Genomic DNA, 21,803 nt, shown 5'->3' on the forward strand with positions numbered 1-21,803 from the left:
AGTCCCGCCACATCGCGGCGTCTTCCATGTTGCAGGTTTGCCCACGGCTGCCTTCTTCAGCCCTTCCATTGAAAGGACAACTGGATGCCTACTAAGGTCCACGACAGCGTCCTTCCTTCGGGGGTGCCAATCAGGCAAGGAGTGAACAGCCAATTGGGGAAAGACAGCAGCAAAAGCTCTCAACTCCTGGTGGGTTACGGTCTTTGGTACAAACGCCCCCCGAGGAGCCAGGGCCACGATTCCCGAAGATTCTCCTCAGAACGAGGGGGGCCGGGGCAGAGAAGAATCCCGAAGATTCGCCTCAGAACGGCGCCGGGGGGCCAGAATCCCCGAGATTCTCCTCAGAAGTGGGTCGAGGCCACGACTCCGGACCGGAAAGAGCACGAGGCGAGAGAAGCCCCCGAGGAACAAGGCCCGGCCAGGACTCGCGCCCGGGAGTCTCCTCTCAGGCGCCTCCCGTGGCCCCGCCTGCGTCACTGCCCCACGCCCGCCCGGCCCAGGCCGCCGCCGGTGCATTGTGGGTGGGGCGCCCCTGCTGAGCACTGTGGGGAACCCCCTGCCCAGACAGTCGCCGGCCGCCGGGAGGCCCAGCCGAACCGCCCTCTGGGGTCCAAGCGAGCCGGCCACCGAGTGACGCGTCTTCCAGGCCCCGCCTCTAGCGGCGTTCCCGCCCCAGCGCCTAGGTCCCGCCCCTGGAGAATTATGATTGGCCCTTCGGCCCGCTCCTGTCTCTCATTGATCGGACGCATGTCAATCACCTCGTCCCGCCCCCCCGTTCGGGCCCGCCTCGGCCGCCGGCGCGCTCTTGAAGACCAGCCGGCCCGCGCGGTCATTGGCCGCCGCGCGCTGTCTGTCGTGAGGCAGGCCACACCCTCTGTGAGGTGCGGATCCTGGGAGCCTCAAACGGACCTCATTGGCCTGCGGCGCCGCCACTCGGAGAGACGCGCCTCAACCCGGAAGTGTGCGAGGCGAAATCTGCCTAGCAACCGGGGAAGCCGGGCTGCGAAGCGGGCAATTTCAGTGTGAGACGGAGCCGCGAGACCGAGCGGCCGCTCCGAGCGCGGCGCGCCGGCTCCTCCCGCCCGGGGTCAGCGCCCCGGCGCGCGCACGCGCACCCCCGCCGCCGGAGCGCGCCCCGCGCCGCCCGCGCAGTCGGTCGGTCGGTCGGTCGGTCGTCCGTCGAGCCGCGGGCGCCACCTGAGGGAGCCGCAGTCGCCGCGGGACGCGCCCGGACCCGCCGCGCCCGCCGCGCCCGAGGCCGTCCGGGGGCCCAGGCGCCAGCGGCGGGCTCGCCAGGCAACTTGGGTGAGTGAGGGGCGGGAGCCGCAGGGGTCCCCGGCTTCCGGTGCCTTGGGCTTCCGCTTCTGCACTTTTCGCTGGGGAGACCCTTTCTCTGAGCCGCGGAGGGGTCCCCGGCCTCGGGGAGACCCCTCCCCACTTCGTTAAGGAGACCTTTTTCTGAGGGGCCCCTCACTTCCCTGGGACCCCCCCACTTTCCATGGGGGCCGCTGCTTCCCTCGGGGGGGGGGTCCCAGCTTCTCTCAGGAGCCCCCTGCTGTGTGAGGGGATCCCCGCCTGCTTCCGGGGGGCACCCCCACTTACCTGGGGGGTACCCTACCTCTCCACGGGACCCCAACAATCTCCAAGGAGATCCCTGCCAGCCCCTCCCCCCTCCTTGCCTGCCCTTTTTTTTTTTTTTTTTTTGTCCCCTCCTGCTTTGGTCAACAACTTTCTCTGAGTGGTGCCGCACTTTTGCTTTTTAACTTTTATTTGTTGGCTTATTTTTGCTTATTGGAAAGGCAGAGAGAGAGAGAGAGAGAGATATCTCTGATCCTATCCACGGGTTCACTCCCCAAATGCCCACCACAGCCAGGGCTGGGCCAGGCTGGAGCCAGGAGCTCCATCCGGGTCTCCCCATAGGGGTGGCAGGGGCCCAAGTATCCGAGCCATCATCCGCCGCCTTCCCAAGTGCACTAGCCGGAAGTTGGAGCCCAGACTTGAACCCGTGCATCCCAAGGTGGGATGCGGGTGGCCCCAGCCGGTGTCTCGGCCGCTGGCCAGGTCCCCGCTTGGGGACGAGCGCCTGCTCTGGGATGCCCGGGAGTGACCAGATCCTCAGGCGGCTCTGAGTGGTTCTGGCCTTTCGAGCCCCCTACTCGTCTCTGGATGCCACAGTTTTCTGAGGGCTCCCCCGGCTTCTCTGCCCGTCCTGGCTCGGATTCAGGAAGCCCCAGGCCTGGCTGGGAACAAGCCTGCGATGAGCAAGCCGGCGCTTCTGTGGGGCACCTGGCGGGCCCCTTCTCCCAGAGCTCCCCCTGCCCTGGGCCCGAGGCCTTCCCCCCTTTCTGGAACCTTCTGTCTGGATTCTCTCCAGGAGAAACTCTCCATTTGTCTCTTCAGCCCCCAGCTTCAGTGTCCCCCTGTTCCGGTGGGTGGCACCTGTCCACCTCGGTGGGAGGGGGGAGGCCAGAAATGCGCCCCACCCCCACCTCCACCCGCCACGAGGAGTCTTGCCAGTTGGATCCAGGATCTTCTCTGGCCTGGGCCTGCAGGATTTTGTGGCTTGAGGGGAATTTGTGGACCGAGAGGCCCAAAGCGCCGTTGCCCGACGGCTAGAGCTGCTAGATTTGGGGGGGTGGGGGGCACAGGAGTTGCAGCCACAAGGCCACCGAAGTGTGGTCAGAGCAGCGCAGAGGCAGGCGGGACAGGGCAGAAACGTCGTCTCCCCATTATCGCCCTGGCAGCCTGGGGACCGACCCACACTTCCTGTCCCATCCCTCGGTCCTCCCTCTGCGTAGTGGCCCTCCCCTCCCCACCGGCAGCAAAAGGAGAAGAAAGTGCTCCCTCGGGTCTTCCGGCTGCGTCTCTCTCTCTCCGTGGGTGCTCGGGTTCACCCCTCGATCCAGGGAGGCTGCCCGGCTGTGGGCCGCTCTGGCCTGGGAGGCAGGGCCAGAAGCAGGAAATGGGTCACCTTGGGTCCAGGGAGGGTGGAGACGCGGCTCTCAACTGCAGTTTTAAAAAAAAGTTTTAGGTGACTGGCTCGGCGCAAAGGAAGTTTTTACGTGGCTTTTACACATCTCCTATGTGCTTTTTTTTTTTTTTTAATGGCCCACCCTGGGTTCCAAGTTCACTGCAGTAGCTAATTTTATCTGCTTTGCCCAACGCAGAGCTCTCTGGAGCCCCAGCACATGAATGCTGGCATTGAGAGATGGTCGAGAGAGGACAGGAACCTGGGCTTGAAACCTGAGTAACTTGTAACCACTTCGTGCCCGCCCGGGTCTCAGGCTGGAGTCGTGGGGTGCGCTGGGCTGGGCGGAGGTGCACACGGTTCAGTGTTTGAACAGGTTCTCCCCTCTGCCCCCACGCCCGCCGCCGTTCGCTTCACGGTTTGACTTAAGGCGATCTCTCTCCCGTCCGCTTCCCTCTGGGCCTTGCCTAATTTGAGTCCTTTTGTGGAGAGCCTATAATTTGAGGTCTAAATCTGTCGGTGGACCGTGTGGACACAAGTTGCAACTCGATCTATTTTCTTCTGTGGAGAAGCACTTGGAGAGGTTCCTGGGCCCTCCGCTCCTGGGGTAGTCAAGTCCAGGCAGGAGGCTCTGCTGCCGACCTGGCTGGCTGCTCTCTGCCTCTTCTTGGTCAGCTGTAGGCACTGCCCCTTGGGGAAGGGAAAACTGCGGGGACTAGGGGTCCTGGAGGGTGCCCAAAAGAGGGCAGAGACGTACCTGCGTAGGTATGAAAAAGGGAACGGGCGACTTTGGAGTCAGAAGCACCTAGCGCAGACCCTGCCTCTGTCTTTCCTGGGTGTGTGGCCCTGGACAAGTCGCTAAGTGTTTGAGGGAAGCCATCTCTGAACGGGTGTGAAGGCGCCTCCTGTTGGGTGGCGGCTTCTGTTTTTGGTTGGATGAATGAATGAATCGAGGATAATTAACTGGAGGCAGCCACTGGCACATGGCTGGTGTGCAATCAAGGTCGGTTGTTTTGCTCGTGAGATTAAGATCCTGGCTTGGATCTCCAGACCAGGAAGTGCTTGACATTTTGCTAACACTGAGTACTGCCCAAAGAGAAGGAAGCCTGGTGTGCCTCTGGGAGACCCACAGCCCCCCTGAGTCTCTTTGCAGCAGTTTTTCGGGCGGTGAATTTGCTGTGTGGCAGGGAGTGTGTGTTTGCCTCAGCCTTGGCATCTCCCTCCATCAAATGGGGGTAATTTGGGAGTTAGAGGCAAGTAGGGAGATGCATCACTCTAATTAGACCAAAGGCGAAGTAGATTATAACGAACTTGGAGGATTGCGAGAAGGAAAAAAAGCAGGGGAAGCAGAATGTCGGGAGCCCAACCATATTTTGAAACTGCGGGAGCGCGTGCTAGGCAGCCGTTACCGGCAGTGATCCGTGATCCGTGCTTCCACTTTAGAACCTTGGGAGAAGCACCATTCTTCCATGGTAATGGATCAGATTTGGGGACAAAAGGCTGGCAAAGTGATGTACAAAGGCGTTTGACGCCACACAATAATAGTACTTTGAGAGGGCCAGTGTGCGCTCCGCGCCCACAGCGGTCAGAATTCACCTTGACTCCCAGGACCACGGAGCTAGAGAGCTGTCTGTGGAGTTGCTAACGCAGCTTCTGGGGGCAGGGAACACGGGGCGGGAATGGAGTGTGGGGTAGAGAAGCCGGACCCTGATTTTTTCTTTTTTTTTAAAATTTATTTATTTAGGCAGAGTTAGAGATCTTCCATTCGCTGGTTCACTCCCCAAATGGCTGCAACCACTGGAGCTGGGCTGGGCTAACCCAGGAGCCAGGAACTTCATCTGGGTCTTGCCTGTGGGTGCAGGGGGGCCATCTTCCACTGCTTTCCAGACGCATCAGCAGGGAGCTGGATTGGAAGTGGAGTAGCTGGGACTTGAACCGGTAACCACAGGAGATGTTGATGTTGCAGGTGGTGGCTGAACCAGCTACACCGCAACAGCAGCTCCTTTTTTTTTTTTTAGCCAAATCTCTTGAATCATGGCCTATGAATTGGGCCCTGCTTTCTCCCCTTACTAGTGTGGGGACAGATGGCACTCTCCCTCCCACAGATAAAACCCAGGGGCATAACAGGTCTGAGCTGGGCCCCTAGTGGGCTGCTTCTAAGTTTGCAGAAAAGGTGTTGTTGTTGTTTTTTTTTTCTCTTGAAATATACCTTACCTCTGTCTCTCTAGACACACACACGCACACATACAAAATGACTTTGGTACTGAAGCAAAGAAATACCCATCAATCCTAAATTTCTTTTAAGGACAATTATTACATTCCATGAGCAAGGAGCAAAGTTTATTATTATTTTTTTTTACTTTATTTTTATTATTTTTCTTTTTGACAGGCAGAGTGGACAGTGAGAGAGAGAGACAGAGAGAAAGGTCTTCCTTTGCCATTGGTTCACCCTCCAATGGCCGCCGCGCTCGGCGTGCTGTGGCCAGCGCACTGCACTGATCCGATGGCAGGAGCCAGGTGCTTCTCCTGGTCTCCCATGGGGTGCAGGGCCCAAGCACTTGGGCCATCCTCCACTGCACTCCCGGGCCACAGCAGAAAGCTGGCCTGGAAGAGGGGCAACCGGGACAGAATCCGGCACCCCGACCGGGACTAGAACCCGGTGTGCTGGCACTGCAAGGCGGAGGATTCGCCTAGTGAGCCGCGGCGCCGGCCCTATTATCATTTTTTAAAGATTCACTTATTTATTTGAAAGTCAGAGTTAAACAGAGAGAGAAGGAAAAGCAGAAAGAGAGAGAGAGGTCTTCCATCCACTGGTTTACTCCCCAATTGGCTGCAACGGCCAGAGCTGTGCCCATCTGAAGCCAGGAGCTTCTCCCAGGTCTCCCATGCGGGTGCAGGGGCCCAAGGACTTGGGCCATCTTCTGCTGCTTTCCCAGGCCACAGCAGGGAGCTGGCTCGGCGGTGGGGTAGCCAGGACTTGAACCGGCGCCCATATGGGATGCAGGGACTGCAGGTGGCAGCGTTACCCGCTCTGCCACCTATTTTTTTAAAATATAAAAAATTTTTAAGCTTCAAAGGGCTCATGCTCCCCTTTGAGATTGTGCTGTGTCTCTCCTGTGCCACGGACTGCACTCTGGTGGGCCGTGGCGCCAACAGCAAGTCTTTATCTAGCAGGATGTTTTTTTAAAACTTTTTTTTTTAATTGAAAGATCCTTATAGCAATAAAAAACCTTGGATACTTAGAAGTGATATTGATCTTGGTACATTTATTAGATGTAATGTAACGTGGTTATCCGTTGGTGGGCAGCTCTGAAAGGCATGTGGGTCCGAGCACGGCCCAGCTCCTAACTCTGGATTATAAGCTGCTGATTTATATACCTGAAATAGCTGGGGAAGTCAGAGCTTCCTTCCTGCTGGAGACAGCACTGGGGGCATTGGATCCCTGAGAGAGCTTGAAGACGAGAAACTAGCCGGGCCCTTTTGGAGTTGGGAAGGAACTAGCGTATGGAGCGGTTCCATCCAAATGAGTGGATTTATTTTAAACGTCTGCTATGAAGTTTGCTTTGTATCCTCTCTGTGCCCTGACTGCCTTGGCATATGCTGGTGTGTTGTTTAAATACGAGCCGATTAGCCGGCGCCGTGGCTCAATAGGCTAATCCTCCACCTTGCGGCGCCGGCACACCGGGTTCTAGTCCCGGTCGGGGCACCGGATTCTGTCCCGGTTGCCCCTCTTCCAGGCCAGCTCTCTGCTATGGCCAGGGAGTGCAGTGGAGGATGGCCCAGGTGCTTGGGCCCTGCACCCCATGGGAGACCAGGAAAAGCACCTGGATCCTGGCTCCTGCCATCGGATCAGCGCGGTGCGCCGGCTGCAGCGGCGGTCATTGGAGGGTGAACCAACGGCAAAGGAAGACCTTTCTCTCTCTGTCTCTCTCTCACTGTCCACTCTGCCTATCAAAAATAAAAAAAAATAAATAAATAAATACGAGCCGATTCCCCCAACCTGGCCCACAAGGCAGGTTTTCCTGTGTGACCATAAAGTACGGTGTCTTATTAAAAAAAAAAAAAAAAAAAAAGAAGGGGGGATGGGGCTGGCTACCCTGTTCAGCTACTGGCTGCTCCACTTCTGATCCAGCTCCCTGCCAGTATGCCTGGGTGGAGGGGGGCAGCTGAAGACTGTCCTGGTGCTTGGGCCCTGCCAGCCGAGTGAGTAGGAGACCCGGATGGTGTTCCTGGCTCCTGGCTTTGGCCTGCCCCAGTGCTGGCTGCTGTGGCCATTTGGGGAGTGAGCCAAAGGATGAAAGATCTCTCCCCTTCTGTCTTTCCCTCCCTCTCTGTCACTCTGTCTGTCAAATGATTAAGTTTTTTAAAAAAATAATTTAAATGTGGTTAAAACATTACAAAGTATTAAGTCTTGGGAATGTTTGTGCACCTGCAGTGCGCGTGCTGGGTGCTGGGGGTCTAGCATTCAGCCCTCAAGCTCCTTGTATCCCAGTTGCGGACAAGTGAACAAAAATGGAAGGACACCGTGGGGTTTCTTTGGGCATACCCTGGGTGCCGCAGCCTCACTGGGAGCTTGTGGTGGAGATTCAGAAGTGAAACCTCACTGCCCCTCTCATGTTCTCAGCTTCTGTCTCCTCCCGCTAGAAGGCGGCCGACATGACGGCATTGTCCCTGTTGATTATTGGTTGTCGGCCACAGCTGATCCACCAGGACTGTGGCAGTGACCCTGGAGCAGCAAGCGTCTGGGGTGGTCACTGCAAGGGAGCATTTCCAGTTTAGCTTTCTTGAAGCTGGCAGTAGTGTGTGTGTTTGGAACCACGTGGCATTTCTTCATGGGACTACAAGGAGTGAACAGCTCTGAAAGCCCTCCCCGCTTTGCTTGAAATTAAAACAACAGCAACAAACACACCAGGAAAGAGGCTGTGTGGCTGTTGGAAGTAGAACAAGTGAGGTCCGATGGTGGACGGCTGCCCTGTTGTGTGCTGGTGGACTCGGTGCGAGGGTCTCCCTCTCACACTGGCACCTGCAAGGTGCTGTTTTAGCTCCAAGAGTTAGATTTGCTGTTCGTCCACTTGGGTCAGATGTGTGACAGGTGCCTTTCTGCAGTGTATCTGTGAGGGGTGGCGCCACAGAGCGGGCTGGATCCTCACTTAGGGCCCAGAGTGTTACAAGGAAACTTTCTGGTCGGCTTTTTTTCTTTCTACCCAAGCACTGACTCCCGAGGTGGAGAGGCAGTCCCAGGCCGGAAGTGGGCGTGGACACATAACGCAACTGTGCATGTGACCAGGCTCCCACCTCTGGGCTCCTGCTGTCCTTGGGAAGTGGGTGCCTGCACCTTCTTCACTTCCTGTTCTTTCTTCCTTCAGGCTGAGTTTATGTGGGCTGAAACGTGAGCAGGGAGAACAGGTTCGAGTTCCCCTTTTCCCTCGGTAAGCCACTTGATCAGCGGTGGGAGCACCAGTGGGCCTGCACTTGGCAGTGCTGGGGGGCGTGGGCTCGTGTTCCTCCGAACTCAGAGGCCTGTCCGGAGGGGTGTCCCACAGGCGACTTCCTGCTGCGTGGTCCTGATCGCAGCGTTCTCGGGGGCCTGCCTGCACCGCGGGCTGCGCGCTGGAGGTGTGCGTGTGGAATGGGAGGCGCACACAGCAAGGACTCGTCCCTGTGCTCTCAGAGTGGTGTGCAGTTATCTGTGCCTTTGTGCTTTGCAGAACCATGGGGGGGGGGGGTCTGTGTGCAGTAGATATCTGAGAGCCAGAAAAACTCGGGGTTTGGATCCGGATTCCACTTGCTGGCATGTGGCCTCTGGGAAGTGGCCTCACTGCAAGCAGCCTAATCTTTTTGAACCCCTCTTTCCTCTCTCAGGGGGTGTGGGGAGAGGGGTGCTGAGCACACAGCAGCAGTCAGATCCTTGCAGGTCCCTAGTGCAGGTGGTGGTTAGAGAATTATCGCCCGTCTGACTGTCCGTCTCATTGCTGTCTGTGGCGGTTAATGCTGCCCAAGATGGGGCTAGCGTTGTAGTGCAGCAGGTTAAGCTGCCGCTTGCTACACTGTCATCCCGTGGGGAGTGCTGGTTCAAGTCCTGGCCGCTGCTTCCAGTTCAGCTCTGATGTGCCTGGATGGTAACAGAAGATGGCTCAAGTACTTGGATCCCTGCCACCCCTGTGGGAAACCTGGATGGAGTTCCTAGCTTCAGCCTAACCCAGCTCCGGCTGTTGCAGGCATTTGGGGGAGTGAACCAGCACATAGAAGGTCTCTGTCACTCTGCCTTTCAAATGAGTAGTTTTGTTTTTGTTTTTGTTTTTTTTTTGACAGGCAGAGTTAGAGAGAGAGAGACAGACAGAGAGAAAGGTCTTCCTTCCGTTAGTTCACTCCCCAAATGACCGCCACGGCTGGTGCTGCGCTGATCTGAAGCCAGGAGCCAGCTGCTTCCTCGTGGTCTCCCATGCAGGTGCAGGAGCCCAAACCCTTGGGCCATCCTCCACTGCCCTCCTGGGCCACAGCAGAGAGCTGGACTGGAAGAGGAGCAGCTGGGACTAGAACCTGGCCATAGGCGCTGGCCCCCAAGCAGATTTTTTTTTAATATATTAGCTTTATGTTTGGTATCTGCCTAATTTTTTTAAAAATACTTATTTTTGCTTATTTATTGAAAGGCAGAGTTACAGAGAGGCAGAGGTTGAGAGAGAGAGAGAGAGAGGTGTTTTCCATCCACTGGTTCACTCCCCAAATGGCCACAATGGCCGGAGCTGTGCCGATGCGAAGCCAGGAGCCAGGGGCTTCTTCCGGGTCTCCCACATGGGTGCAGGGGCCCAAGGACTTGGGCCATGTTCTACTGCTTTCCCAGGCCATAGCAGAGAGCTGGGTCGGAAGTGGAGCAGCTGGTTCTTGAACTGGCGCCCATATGGGATGCCGGCACTGTAGGTGGCAGCTTAACCTACTATGCTGGCCCCATGAATAGGTAAATCTTAAAAAAAAAAGTATATATACACACACACACAAACACACTACCTAAGAGTAAAAGAGTAAGCCAGTCTACTTTGGGCCACAGGCTGTGAGCATCCGAGGGCCGGTGATGTCCCAGTCGCGCACTGCCGCAGCGTGGCCTTGGTGTACTTTCTGTGTGGACTTGCAGTGACGTCTGGAGTAGGATGGCTGACTGCACTCTGTGAGGCAGTAGTATGTGCTGGAGAAACCGCACTTCTCAGTGGGGCGAGAGTTCTCATTGAGCCCGCTGAGGCTCTCAGGTGCTGGCACTCAGTGTCGTAGCTGCGTGAAGGAGGGCGGGGGCCGTGGGAGCAACTAACCTGTTACGTGGCCAGGCCTTCCGGGGAGAGGAAGGCCAGAGGAATGGCGTGGCCACTCTGGGACGTGGCAGTGCAGAACGGCCAGGTGAGCGAGCACCTTTGACCGTCAGAGTTTGCGCTGAGAACTTTGTCAAGAAAAGCCCAGCGTTATTTCAGAGGAAGAAGGTCTTGTAAAATGTGCCGTCATTTCCAGGGATGAGCAAAAGAAGAGAGCCATCGTAGGCTTCTAGGCTGAACTCAAATGCAGATAATATTTGAATTGAGTTTTCAGGGAGCCTCTTTGATTGGAAACCAGTGATATTCTGCTAAATCAGGCCATTCAGACTCCCTGTTTGTTTTTTCTTTTCATTATCTAACCCCTTGGCAGGCACATTTTCTTTTTTCTTTTTAAAGACTTATTATTTTATTATTTGAAGGGCAGTTAAGGAGCAGGGGAGAGAAAGGGAGAGGGAGAGAGAGAAAGACATACTCTGCCCGCTGGTTTACCTCCCAGATAGCTGCAGTGGCTGGGACTGGGTCAGGCCGAAGCAAGGAGCCTGGAACTCCATCTAGGTCTCCCACATGGGTGATAGGGTCCCAAGCAGTTGGTCCATCATCCACTACCTTCCCAGGCACATTAGCATCCCTGGATGCTGGATCAGAAGTGGAGCAGGGGCTGGCACTGTGGCATAGTGGGTAGAGCCGCCGCCTGCAGTGTCAGCATCCCATATGGGTGCTGGTTCGAGTCGCGGCTGCTCCACTGCTGATCCAGCTCTCTGCTCTGGCTTGGGGAAGCAGTAGAAGATGGCCCAAGTCCTTGGGCCCCTGCACCCACGTGGGACACCTGGAAGAAGTTCCTGGCTCCTGGCTTCTGATCGGCACAGAACCAGCTGTTGCGGCCACCTGGGGAGTGAACCAGCGTATGGAAGACCTCTCTCTCTCTCTCTCTCTCTCTCTGCTTCTTCTCTCTCTGTGTAACTCTGACTTTCAAAGTAAATAAATACATCTTTAAAAAAAAAAAAAAAGAAGTGGAGCAGCTGGGACTTGAACCGGTGCCCATGTGGGATGCTGGTGCTGCAGGTGGTGGCTTTACCTGCTATGCTACAGTGCCGGCCCCTAAGAAAACAAATTTGAGGGCTGCTTTTGAATTTTTTCCTTTAAGAATTATATTTAAACTTTTTTTTTTTTATTTGAAAAGATAAGTAGAGAGAGGAGTAAGGCAGGCACACGGAGCTCTCCCACCCACTGGTTCACTCCCCAAGTGCTCACAACAGCTGGGTCTGCATCAGGCTGAAGTCAGAAGCCAGGAACTCAATCTGGTTTTCCCACATGATGACAGCTCTTTGAACCACTCAAACTAAGACCATCACCTGCTGGCTCCCAAGGTGCACGTTAACAGGAAGCCGGAATTGGGACCTGAGTCAGGAGAGGAACCCAGGCACTGATAAGAGATGTGGGCGTGCCAAGCAGTATCTTTTTCTTTTTTTCTTTCTTTCTTTTTAAATATTTATTTATTTATTTGAAGGGCAGAGTTATAGAGAGGCAGGCGGGGGGTGGGGGGTCTTCCGACTCCTGGTTTACTCCCCAGGTGCCTGCAACGGCCAGAACCGAGCTGATCTGAGGCCAGGAGCCAGGAGCTGCTTCTGGGTCTTCGACATTGGTGCAGGGACCCAAGGACTTGGGTCATCTTCTACTGCTTTCTCAGGCCACAGCAGAGAGCTGGATTGGAAGTGGAGGAACCAGGATTCGAACTGGAGCCTATATGGGATGCCAGCACTGCAGGCGGTGGCTTTACCTGTTATGCCACAGCGCTGGCCCTCACCAAACAGCATCTTAACTGCTGTGCCAGATACCCTGCCACCCCCCCCCCCCACTACCACCTCCCATTATCATCACTTAAGCTGGTCTAAAAATTGTTGTTTAAGATTTATTTTATTGAGGCCGGTATTGCGGCATACTAGGTTAAGCTTCCACCGGTGGCACCAGCATCCCATGTGAGCCCTGGCTCGAGTCCCGGCTGCTCCACTTCCAGTCCAGCTCCCTGCTGATGGCCTGGGAAAGCAGCAGAAGGAGGTGCAAGTGCTTGGGCCCCTGCACCCATGTGGGAGACCCAGAAGAAGTTCCTGGCTCCTGGCTTCCGATCGGCCCAGCTCTGGCCGTTGAGGCTGTTTGGGGGGTGAACCAACAAGTGGAAGAACTCTCTCTCTGTCTTGCCCTTGCTCATCTGTAACTCTGACTTTCAAATAAATAAGTATATCTTAAATATTTTTTTTGAAATTTTATTTATTTGAAAGAGTTACAGAGAGAGAAAGGGAGAGAGAGAGATCTCCATCCACTGGTTCACACCCAAAATGGCCACAATGGACAGGGCTGGGCCAGGCTGAAGTCAGGAGCCAGGAGCTTTATCCAGTTCTCCCACAGAGGTGCAGAGACCCAAGGACTTGGGTGATTTTTCCACTGCTCTCCCTGGCACATCAGCAGGGAGCCAGATCAGAAGTGGAGAAGCAGGGACTAGAACAAGTGCCTATATGGGATGCCAGTACTGCAGGCAGAGGCTTAACCCGTCATGCCACAATGCTGGCCCCTGGTCTAACATTCTTCATTTTTGTAAAAGATTTATTTATTTATTTGAAAGTCAGAGTTACATAGAGAAAGGAGAAGCAGAGGGAGAGAAAGAGAGAGGTCCTCCATCCGCTAGTTCATTCCCCAGATGGCTGCAATAGCTGGACCTGCACCAATCTCAAGTTAGGAGCCAGGAGCTCCATCCAGGTGTCCCACGTGGGCGCAGGGGCCCAAGGACTTGGACCATCTTCTACTGCTTTCCCAGGCCATAGCAGGGAGCTGGTTCAGAAATGGAGCAGCCGGGACTCGAACCGGTGCCCATGTGGGATGCCGGCACTGCAGGCAGCGGCTTTACCAGCTACTCTACAGCACCGGCCCCTAAAATTCTTAACATACCAGAACAACTTTTAATCTTTCATTTCATTTTCAAGGTTTGGGCTTTAGATTTAGCCTAATACCCCTACCGATCATTGCCTTTTGACCTAAGTTTGAAATAAAGGTCTTACTCTTCCCAGAACAGTAGTAGGTAAACGCAGGGCTGCTTGTGCCTGCACAGGGGCGTGGTTGTTTGTCATCAGGTTGTGAAGGAGAACACAAAGAAGGCTACGCGCGCGCGTGTGTCCATGTACCTGTCCTACTGGGCCAACCTTTGGGAGGACCGTATTTCTTCAGAATGTGTCCAGATGGAAGACCTGCCATTTGCTGGCTAGAGAGGGGAGTGTGAGCTGGATACCGAGTGTTGAAAGCCCGTTTTCTTCCTGTCCACTGTTTATTAGTGGACTGTTGATGTGACTGACGCTCTTCAGGAGGTTTTGAATAGGTTGGTCACTGGACTTGTGACTGTGTTTCTAATTTTTTTCTTTAAACTCTTTAAGTGATAAAAAACATAATTCACTTACTAGTTTTTCAAAGACTTTAAGCAGATCTAAATTAGGTGGGACTTTTTTTTGTGTGTGTGTGTGTAAACCTTATATGGACACAAATGAGCCTTTCCTTGCCAACTGGGGACGTATACCAGTGAAGACAGAGTGGGAGACACACTTGCAGTTCATCTGAGCAGTGTGCACCTAACCCTGTAGGGGCGGCTTTGTGCTTAGAACCTGCAGCAGCAGGACATGCCCAGGGCCACCCAGGGACTCGCTGTGGACAGCACACGCCTCCCTGCCCTCCACGCTGCATAAACATGGACTATAAGGAGCTGCAGTCAGAGACTGCATTCAGGATAGCACACACGCACACTCTCTCACTCCTTGGCAGAGGGCACCGTGTCTAGAGAGCTTTTCAACATAAACGACAGATGGGAACCACAGGTGCTGCTGACCTGTCTCCCACAAACTCCTCCTGGAGCGTGAGAGTGCCGTGGCTGAAGACATGACACCGGGCAGCGGTCATGGCTCGCAAGTGTTACATTTTTCATAATGCATCATTGTTAAGTCCTGTTGGGAATCTTCTGGTCCTTGAGAAAAGAATAAAAAAATACCACAGTGCTAAGGAAATCAAATTCACATAAAAATTAATCTTTTCCTTTCCTTTCCTAAACCATGTCTGTGGCATCTCACGGTGCAAGCATGAATTTGGGGTGAAATAAGAAACTTTATAACAACCCTCCCTTAAGGAGTATGGTTATATTGTTCCTAAATTCAGTGGAAACTGTTTTAGATTTGGAGTCCTAAAAATGCAAGTATGGAAAACAGTGCTCTTTTTCAGAAGGGTTATTAAAAAAAAACTTTATATGTATATATATATATTCAAGATTTATTTATTGTATTTGAAAGGCAGAGTTAGAGGGAGAGACAAAGGAGAGAGAGAGAGAGAAGAATCTTCCATCTATTAGTTTACTCCCCGGGTGGCTGCAACGGCCAGGGCTGGACTGGGCTGGACTAGGCTGAAGCCAGGAGCCAAGAACTCTCGCTGGATCTCCTGTGTGAGTGCAGGGGCCCAGGCACTTGGGCCACCTTCCACAGCTTTCCCAGGTGCATTAGGAGGAAGTTGCATTGGAAGTGGAGCAGCTGGGACTTGAACCAGCACTCTTATGGGATGCCAGTGTTGTAGACAGCAGCTGATTCCATTGCGCCACAACGCCGTCCCCAGCTTGCTATATTTTTGAATGACCACTCTGTTGAGAGAACTTTGCAGAAAACAACAGGGGCCTGCTATCTCCAACAGCAGTGATCTCAACATTGGCTAAAGCCTTCATAACTTGCACTGTAGGCAGCGGCCCATATGGGTACCATTTCTAGTCCTGGCTGCTTCACTTCCGATCCAGCTCCTGCTAATGGCCTGGGAAGGAGGCAGAAGATGGCACGAGTGCTTGGGCCCCTGCACCAACGTGGGAGACCTGGAGGAATCTCCTGGCTCCTGGCTTTGGCCTGGTCCAGCCCTGGCTGTTGCGGCCATTTGGGGGAGTGAACCAACAAATGAAAGATTCCCTCTCTCTGCTTCTTCCCATCTCTCTCTCTTTGTTTAAAAATTTTTTTAATTAAAAAAAATTTTTTTAAGATTTATTTTTTTATTTGAAAGTCAGAGTTACACAGAGAGAGGAGAGGCAGAGAGAGAGAGAGAGAGAGAGAGAGAGAGAGAGGTCTTCCATCCAATGGTTCACTTTCCAATTGGCCACAATGGCTGGAGCTGCGCCAATCCAAAGCCAGGAGCCAGGAGCCTCTTCCGGTTCTCCCACGCGGGTGCAGGGCTCCAAGGACTTCGGCCATCTTCTACTGCTTTCCCAGACCATAGCAGAGAGCTGGATTGGAAGTGGAGCAGCCGGGTCTTGAACCAGTGCTTCAGGCCAGGGCGTTAACCTGCTGCGCCACAGCGCAGGCCCCCTCCCTGTCTCTGCAAAATTTATTTATTTGAAATGCAAAGTTATAGAGAGGCAGATACTGATAGGGAGGGAGAGGGCGGGAGAGAGAGACAGAGGTCTTCCATCTGCTGGTTCACTCCCCAAATGGCCACCATGGCCTGGAGCTGGGCCGATCTGAAGCCAGGAGCCAGGACGATCTGAAGCCAGGAGCCAGGAGCTTTTTTCAGGTCTCCTCCGTGGGTGCAGGGGCCCAAGGACTTGGGCCATTTTCCACTGCTTCCCCAGGCCATAGCAGAGAGCTGGATTGGAAATGAAGCAGCCGGGACTTGAACCGGCACCCACATGGGATGCTTGCACTGCAGACAGCGGCTTTACCCGCTATGCCACAGCACCAGCCCCTCAAGGTTTTCTGATTGGACCGGCAGTGTGGCGTAGCAGGTAAAGCTGCCGCCCCTGATGCCAGCATCCCATATGGGTGCTGGCTCAAGTCCCAGCTGCTCCACTTCTGATCCAGCTCCTTGCTAATACGACTGGGAAAACAGCAAAAGATGGCTCAAGTCCTTGTGCCCCTGCACTCAGTGGGAGACCCAGAAGAAGCTCCTGGTTTCAGCCTGGCCGTTGTGGCCATTTGGGGAGTGAACCAGGGGATGGAAGACCTCTGTTGTCACCCCCTACCCCCGTAATTCTACCTTTCAAATAATTTTTTTCCAAAAGTACAGTACCTTGAACATTCAGTAGGTGATGCTACTACTTTTCAGTTGATTTCACAGCACTGTGGAGCCTTGACCAATTTTTGCTGTAAAAGCAGACACAAACCCAAAACTTGGCCCATTTTTTTTTTTTTTTTTTTTTTTTTTTTTAGTTCCTGTGTTGTAGGGATAGGTTCAGATGGTGCTTAGAATCTTATTTACTAGTCCATTTGAAAGGTAGTTTTGGGGTTGTTGGGGGTAAGGAGGTCTGGCTATTATCAATAATGATTTGGCTTATGAAAGACAAACTTTAAAATGAATTTAGAAGAAGAAATTTTGGGTTCAATTACAGAAGTGTAGTTACTTACTTATTTAAATTTTTTATTTATGTACTTGAGGGACAGAGAGAGACACAGGCAGTGCAAGCTCCCAGCTGCTGGTCTGCTTCCCAGATGCCAGGTGAAAACCTGGAGGTGGGAATTCCATTCAGTTCTCCCATGTGCGTGGCAGGAACCTGCTGCCTCCCAGGGTGCATACCAGCGGGAGCTGGACTTGGGAGCTGAGCTGGGACCTGAACCCAGGCGCTCCCATGTGAGATGCAGGAGTCTGGACAGCCAAACCAAATGCCCCCCCGCCCCCCCCACCCCCGAAAAGTTTTAAAAATGTCACATTGGCTGGCGCTGCAGCTCACTAGGCTAATCCTCTACCTGTGGCACCGGCACTCCAGGCTCTAGTACCGGTCGGGGCACTGGATTCTGTCCCGGTTGCTCCTCTTCTAGTCCAGCTCTCTGCTGTGGCCCGGGAAGGCAGTGGAGGATGGCCCAAGTGCTTGGGCCCTGCACCCCATGGGAGACCAGGATAAGTACCTGGTTCCTGGCTTCGGATCAGCACAGCGCCGGCCGTGGTGGCCATTTGGGGGGTGAACCAACGGAAGGAAGACCTTTCTCTCTCACTGTCTATAACTACCTGTCCAAAAAAAAAAAAAAAAAAAGTCACAATAACAACTGATATACAGAAGCTTTTTTTTTTTTTTTTAAGAATTACTTATTTGTGAGGCAGACAGACAGAGACTGGGCTGGACTGCTGCTGGGACCCAGGCACGCCATCCGGGTCTCCCAGGGTCGTGGTGGAAGTCTGGTTGCTTGAACCTTCACTGTTGCCTCCCAGGGTCTGCAGTGGCAGGAAGCTGGTGTCAGGAGTCAGAGCTGGGGTCCAAAGCTACAAAGCGCGACACAGGCCCCTTACCCACTGGTGGATGGAATGCCTGCTCTTTCCCCGAAGTTTGACTGCCTTGTTTGTAGGGCAAAGGGGAAACTGGGAGAAAAACATGGCTGTAGGCCTGGATGCCTCTTAGCTGGAGTTTCTTCAGCTTAGAATGGCATTTGAGGGGGATTGTATCATATTTCATAACTGTGTAGCTGAGCCATTTGCTGTTTGCCCCAGCACTAGGGAGCCAGGTCTTTAATCACTCTTCGCCCAGCCAAGCACTAGGACCCCACGGAGGTGTGGATTCCTCTCCCTGGCACCCAGATAAACCCTGGAGCTGTTTAACCCCCTGGCCCTACTCTCGCAGCTGGAGAGGTGGGCACGGCCCTTGCGCAGCCCACCTGCCACCCGTGCTCACCTCGGTGCGCAGGGGCGTGCCCCGAGCCTGTAGGAGCCGCAGGGGTGTGCCAGGAGCCCGTCGTTGGCCGGCTGGCACCTTGGTGACTCACAAGGGCCGGCTGACTCGGCTCTGGAGCCCCTACCTCCACCCGAGTCTCAGGTCTCCCAGCTGACCTGTATGTCCGGCTCTGTCGGGGGTTCATTAAGTTGGCCCAGCTGAGGGGCGGAGGGGTAACATTGCTTTAGGCTGCACCGTGTGGTTCTCCGTGGCGCTAAAGCAGCTCCCACACACACAGTGGCCAAACCAGAGTGAAGAGCTCAAGGCCTCGGCTCTCCGCGGACGGGGCGCCAGGGAGCTTTGAGTTCCTGCGCCAGGTCACCTGTTTGCGAATGAGACTGTTTTCCTCGGGACATTTAGTTTCTTTGTAGCAAAGCGGAGGGACTTGCTGACACATTTGGGCCAGGGCCGGCACCTGGGGGCGGGGGTCGCCTGTTTGTATTTTGTATCGTTTTTAGGTCGAGGAATGCTTCTCGCCTAGGGGAGGTCGCGCCAGATGTGGGGTGGTTTGGGGGAGGTGTGGAATTCAGGCGAAACTTAGCCTGAGATTAGGGCGGGGCCTTTAGGGCACGTGCTCTGCAGGTCTGGTGTGGAGACCAGAGGTGGGGGAGAATTGCAAAGATCCTCCCCCCGGGATGAAACGGAAGAGCGCGGAGAGGCAGTGAGCAGCTAGGTTCGGTCAGACTTGAGTTGGGTTGTCTGCATAGGTTCCGGGGTCAGGAGCTGGAAGGCCGGATTCTAGTGTCTCGTCGTGGGCTGTTCAACGCCGGGGAAAGAGCCCGTGTTGCTGGTAATTCAGCACGCGGTCTTGGCTGCGTGCTCGCCGCACTGGATTTTCTGTGAACTTCGTATTTTCCCTGTGGAAGCTGCCTCTGCCTCGCGTACGCCAGCAGCCCCTCAGTCTTTGGGGTGAGTCCCCCCGGGTCCCCTCCACGTCGCCGCAGAGCGCACGGAGTGTGTGTGTGTGTGTGGGGGGGGTTGGCTCGTCTTCTTGGGGCGCCAACTAGAGAGGGAGGGCCGTGGTCCCGTGAATTCCGGGGATCGGTCTGGAGCTTTCGCCGCGCCGGCAGGCTCTTAGCCTACCGCCCCGCCAGACCCCAGGGCCAGTGCCCCTGGGCAGCTTCCGCGCCGAAGGCTCCGCAGGGGCGGCGTCCCAGCCTCGGATCCGAGGCAGCTCGCAGGCGCGAGGGCGGCCCCGCGCGCGCTGAGTCCACGCTGGCCGCCGGCCGCCGCGCTCTGCAGCGCGGAGCCAGCGAGGACCCCGCGGGGGGCGACTGGCCGCAGCCCGCGTGGGAAACTCGGCCGCCGAGCCGGGCGTCGCGTGGGAGCGCGGCGGGAGGGGCGGCGCTTCCGGGGCGGGGCCGGCGGCTGCGCCCCGCCCCCGCGGGCCCCGAGCCCCGCCCCCGGGCCTGGGCCCCGCCCCGCCGGGCGCGGGCGGGCGGCGTCGCCTTTAAGAGCTCCCCGGTGTTTTGGGGGCCGCGGGCCGGGCGCGCTGACCTGGTGCGCATGTCCCGGGCGGTGACGCCGGCGCCGGGCTCCATGTGTGCGGCCGAGGGGCGCATTATCTGGCCGGCGGCGCGGGCGGGCGGGCGGACCGGCGGAGCGAGCGCCGCGGGCCCGGGCGGCCCCATAGGCGGAGCGAGCGCGCGCGGCCCGGCGCCCCCGGCCCCTCCGCCGCCCGGCCCCGCGGGCGACCCCGGCCCCACGGTCCCGAGAGCCCGCGCCCTCCTCTAGGGCCCGGCCGACCGGCGGCCCGGTAAGTTCGGGACCAAACTTGGCGGGGGGCGGGGGCCGCGGCTGGGGGCGCGCGGCGAGCACCGGGGCGGCGCGGGCGGTCCAGGGTCGTGGGTCTGGGGGCTGCGAGGGACCCCCGCGTGTGCGTGGAAAAGTGAGAGCGGGCGAGTTCTACTTGTGTTCCGTGAGCGTCTTCCTCGCGCCGCCTGCAAAGTTCCCCGCTCCGACGCCGCCCGGGCACGTGGGGGCCGGTGGGGCGGGGGTCCCACAAAGTCGCGGCGTCGCCCCGCTTCCCGCTGCGCTTCGTCCTGGGTCGGGGGAAGGGCCGGGCCGCCAGGCGCCGCTTGTGAGCGGGCGGGGGTCCGCGGGCCGGCGGCACGTGGGCGCCCGGGGCAGGGGTCCCGCGCGGGGGCGGGGGTCCCGGGCGGGCCGGGCCGCGACGCTGAACCCCGCGGCGGCGACGGCGGCGGCGGCGGCGGCGGCGGCTCCCGTGTCAGAATAAGAGTCCCCGCGCGCCCACGCCTGCAGGGCCGGCCCTCCCCCCGCCCTTCCCCCTCTCTCGCCCTTCCTGCCTGACCCCCGGGAGCCGCAGGACCCTTCCCCCTCCCTGGGCTGCAGGCTTTCCCAGGGCCCTACACTTTAAATCTGCCTCCCCGTGGAGGAGGGGGCTCTGTTGATCGCTGTTTCTCCCACCTGGAGCGGGTCGGCGTCAGTGACTAGACAGCAGCAGCTGGCTTTTTAAAGGGATTATTGCCAAGAATCGGAATTGATCACTTCAACAAGGGAAGGCTTGCCGGGCGGGCCCCAGCCGGACCCTTGCGTGTAGGTGCACACGGGGACCCAGAAATGAATGAAGTCCCCTCCCTGAGGGACGGGGGCAGTCGTGGCGTGCAAGGTTCTTGCCCTGCCCTGGGAATTTCGCAGAAAAGACTTAATTCTGTGTCTGTGACCCGGCGTCTTTGGGTGTACGGTTCATTCTTATCTTAAGAGTTTTGAATTCTTCAGCTCAAAGTCCGGGTGTGTCAACTGAGCCTTTAATTTTCGCTTTTCCTCACTTCTCTCCGCTTTCCCGGGTCCACAGTGCTGTCCCGGGCCGGGGTCCGTGTGCCCATTCCCGCAGTGACACCTCCCGGCCCTGGGCTGTGGCGGCACAGAGACGTGGAGGGCCGGGCAGCCCTGCGTTCCACTGTCGCAGTCTGGGCTCACCCGGTTTCGCTGATGAACTTTTTCTTCTGGTAGTGGTTACAAGTTTTCCTTAGAGCGAGATAACATGAAATAATGTTTGCTGGCAGCGGTGTTCCTCTGCTGAAGTTAGTTCCCACGGCAAGCTGGGGAGGAGAGCTAACACTGGGTTCCCACTGGCCCCCTGATTTGAGTGCCTACTGTGTGCCAGGCTCCACCCCCAGGCGCCGGGCGCCCCCTAACAGTCCCACGAGAAGTAGGGCAGAACTGTCTCCACTTCATAGGTGAGGAAGTGGGGCTTCCGGGGGCCGGGCTGCCGGCCCAAAGCCACCTGGTGGAGGGGTAGAGCCAGACTAGTGCCTGTGCTGGGTTTCTGAGCCCATGGGTGCTGTGAGTTGCAAGCCCTCTGTGAACATCCCGTGGGGGCTCTTCAAATGTGAGGCAGCTTTCTCGGCTGGGATGCGGTGCACCCCTGCCTGGAGGTGGAGGAGGGAGGCCCTGCCTCGTCCTTGGAGAACAGGGCTCCTAGGTAGTCTTGAAGGGGGCGAAGCGGGCAGTTGCCTCTCTGCGTTGACTTCCTCAGCCTCGCACTTGGAGAAAGCTGCCCCCCGTGTTATTTTTAGGGCAAGGGGGTTTTGAGTGTGGGAATTTAAACAGCGGTTTTTCTAGACCTTCTCCACCCCGTCGTCTCGTTCCTTGTGTGTCCCCTGCTCGCTCGTGTCTTGGAAGTGGTGTGAAGAACCAGAGGGCTGTGCTTTGCTGATTTGAATGCATTGTTATTTCCACTCAGATGACATCATTTTTTTTAATGTCAAGTCATCTCTATTAGTGCAGTATCATTTGGCAGATCTTACAATCTTATGTTGATAGTGAGGAAAGAAAAATAATGCTACTCTCAGAAGGAAAAAAAATCCTGGAAGGATTT

At 56.2% G+C, this 21,803-nt stretch overlaps 1 protein-coding gene across 7 annotated transcripts in view; it reads left to right on the plus strand.

The window, feature by feature from the left end:
* Positions 1-980: 980 nt before the first annotated feature.
* GATAD2A (GATA zinc finger domain containing 2A) overlaps positions 981-21,803 on the plus strand; it is a 95,173-nt gene continuing 74,350 nt past the window's right edge. For 2 of the 7 annotated variants that reach the window (XM_051828214.2, XM_051828219.2), the window contains exon 1: positions 981-1,305. The gene's annotated coding sequence lies outside the window, so the exon portion shown is untranslated. Of the gene's footprint in view, positions 1,306-8,254; positions 8,398-18,851; positions 18,872-19,435; positions 19,719-21,803 lie in introns of those variants that run through there. The other 5 variants (XM_070059075.1, XM_051828216.2, XM_051828217.2 and 2 more) reach the window with 5 other exon arrangements.

The sequence above is a fragment of the Oryctolagus cuniculus genome, chromosome 16 (assembly GCF_964237555.1).
Source record: "Oryctolagus cuniculus chromosome 16, mOryCun1.1, whole genome shotgun sequence".
Lineage (NCBI taxonomy): Eukaryota > Metazoa > Chordata > Mammalia > Lagomorpha > Leporidae > Oryctolagus > Oryctolagus cuniculus.